Below are 2,819 nucleotides of genomic sequence, written 5' to 3' on the forward strand. Positions count from 1 at the left end.
AATGTCGCACATACCTGCGGCTGGTTCGTTCTGGTTGCCATGCAGCACTGCAGCGTTTGGCGGTGGGCACTGGGGACTGTGTGATAGGTAGGCAGCATGTGGAGTGTGGGGACATAGACTTGGCACCAGGCACCCCTGAGTTTAAATCCTGGGTTTAAATCCCCCTTTCTAGCCGCATGACCTGGGGCAGGTCACCAGCCTCTCTGAGCTTCAGGTCCCCATCTGGAATGGGCACAATAACCCCTGCCTCCCTGGGCAGTTGGGACGGTTAAGCATGAGAGCAGCACCGCCTTGGCTCCAGCTGGACACACACTCATGCTTCCTTCCCCTGCCCTGCTGGGTACCTGCTCAGAACACCCACTGCTGGGTGCAGAGACCCTCGGTGGGACCCTCTGTGATACATTTTCAGCCAATGAGGTCCCCAAGTCATGGACCCCTACCACCTCTCTGAGGTAAAGCCCGCACCTGCTCTTATGGACTGTTGGGTGTCCAGGGATGGTGGGTTCATGCTTGGTGCCCTTGAGGGAGCCTTCAGCAGCCCCTTAGACCTTGGTCAGCACCAGCAGTGTGGAGAGGGCCTCGGCCTGGTGCCATAGCCACCCCCAAGCACCTGCGTGCAGGCCTGCCACACAGTCCAGCCACATTGGCTGAGTCCAGCATGTGCTGCTCCCTAGGCTGGTGCCCCTGCAGGTGGGGCCCACTTGCCCATTCCAAGGCCCTTGTGCTTTTCTCTGGCCACCCAGTGCATACCAGATAGGATTTGGCTGATTTCAGATCACCTAGCCTTGCAGGGAAAAGAAAGTCTATCCAGGAGTATTCTCTGGGGAGGGTGTGCTGCACATGTGTGTGTACACAAAGGCATCTGTCTGTCCTGATGCTCCTTGAGCAGACTGCAGCAGAGCCTAGCCATGTGACATGTGCACGCGTGCCTGCACGTGTAATGGCGCGTGTGTCTCTGGCAGGCCTTCCGGAGCAGTACTACAGCCTCACCTGGTTCCTGAGCCCCATCCTCGGCCTCATCTTCACGCCTCTCATCGGGTCTGCGAGTGACCGGTGCACCCTGAGCTGGGGCCGCCGCCGGCCGTTCATCCTTGCACTCTGCATTGGCGTCCTCTTTGGCATTGCGCTTTTCCTCAACGGCTCTGCCATAGGTGAGTGTTTCTTTAGCAGCCTGTGAGTTCTAACACATGTGCAGCAGGTCCTGACCGGGGGCAACTTCTCACTCAGTGACGTGTGCGCTGTGAAATCGCCCAGCTGGCCCGCTGGGGACCGGCTGGGGCCACCTTGGGCCGCCCTGGCGGTGACCACAGCACAGGTCGCTTGGCAGTGCTGGGGCTTCCCCACGTGGGAAAGCTGGAGGAACCTGTTCACAGGGAAATGCTTCCTGTTGTGATCATTTGTTTTTAATGCATATCTGACACCACGTCCTGTTTCCAGCATTATTTCAGAAATTATCTTTTCTTTTTTTGTTCTCCTTCTCTTAGATTTGGTGTTGAAAATGTCCAGAACCTGGTTTGAGATTTGTTTTCGTTTCATGTGCCCATGTTTTGTTTTGCCTTTTTTTGTTGTTTTGTTTTTAATTAAAGCAGCTATATGTAGAAAAAAGTTTTTGTCTTGAGGAGACCCATCAAAACCGTTCAAAACAAAACCTTGCTTTCTGGCAACAGCTTCGTGAGACGGGGGAGCTCAGCCTGTGTTCGGAAGCACAGGAGCTTGCATCGGGTCAAGTGGAAGGCCGTGGTGCTACAGCACTGGGGGACAGAGGCCCGGGACACGAGGCGCACTCAGCCTCCCAGAGGCCCTGTGGGGATGGGGCCTCACCTCCCTGAGCTACCCTGCATGTGTAGGGCAGCCCCCCACCACCAGTTGATGTCTCCTGACCCAGAGGTCAGGGTGCCGTTTCTCTGGTGCCTGCTGGGCCGTGTCACTGGCTGTCTCCCTGAGGAGCAGCCCTCCCTTCCTCACTTTTACCAAGAGGGATACTGAGGCACAGAGAAAACTCTTTGACTTTCTCAAGGCTGAGTCCTTGGGGATGGTCCTGCCCAAATGTGGCTCAGACACAGCCAACCTGGGAACTCCAGCCCCTCGTCCTGGCTCTGTCTCATGCCCTTTTTCTGCACCTCCTGTGGAACAGGGTATCGGTGTTCAGGCTTCACAGCACTTTGGGATCGGTCCTGGGTCCCAGATTTCAGGCCTGCTGCTGCCCCCTCTAATCTTGGTGCAAGAAGACACCGCTGGTCTCCCTGGTAGTCAGTTAAGACCCGGGATTAGTCGTTTGATCTTGGGTCGAGCAGACTCCCCTACAGCAGGTGGGACTTGGCGTGTGAGCACTACTTATAGCCCCCCAGGAGGACTTGTGGTGGGGTGAGGCCACGTCCCCTGGAGCCCAGGCCTCCCAGAGAATTAGCTAAGAAACTCTGGTGTTTGAGGTGTCATTACCTTTCTGATCCAGAATCCTCTGGCCCTCACACAGTCAGCCGTGGTCTACAGGGATGCCTTGGGTGCAGTTACCGTGCTTGGTGTGGCCTTCTTAGGCTAATTCTTTGTGAGAAAAGCTAGAAGGTAACTTCTCTGCCCAGGCGTAGACAGATGCCCTCAGCACGCTGACGCGGAGCTCCAGCTCAGTGGCCCTGCTTCCTGATGGTTGGGGCGGGAAGGATCATTCTTCCTTTTCTGTTCTTGGAGGTCCAGTGAACAGTGAACGTGTCCTCAGCACGCTGACGCGGAGCTCCAGCTCAGTGGCCCTGCTTCCTGATGATTGGGGCGGGAAGGATCATTCTTCCTTTTCTGTTCTTGGAGGTCCAGTGAACAGTGAACGT

General features: G+C 56.1%; 1 protein-coding gene across 1 annotated transcript in view; it reads left to right on the forward strand.

The window, feature by feature from the left end:
- Positions 1-1,030: 1,030 nt before the first annotated feature.
- LOC103581965 (solute carrier family 45 member 4-like) overlaps positions 1,031-2,819 on the forward strand; it is an 8,548-nt gene continuing 6,759 nt past the window's right edge. Inside the window, exon 1 of the mRNA XM_008563662.1 lies at positions 1,031-1,151. The gene's annotated coding sequence lies outside the window, so the exon portion shown is untranslated. The remainder of the gene's footprint in view (positions 1,152-2,819) is intronic.

This window comes from Galeopterus variegatus, unplaced genomic scaffold, assembly GCF_000696425.1.
Source record: "Galeopterus variegatus unplaced genomic scaffold, G_variegatus-3.0.2 Scaffold14430, whole genome shotgun sequence".
NCBI lineage: Eukaryota > Metazoa > Chordata > Mammalia > Dermoptera > Cynocephalidae > Galeopterus > Galeopterus variegatus.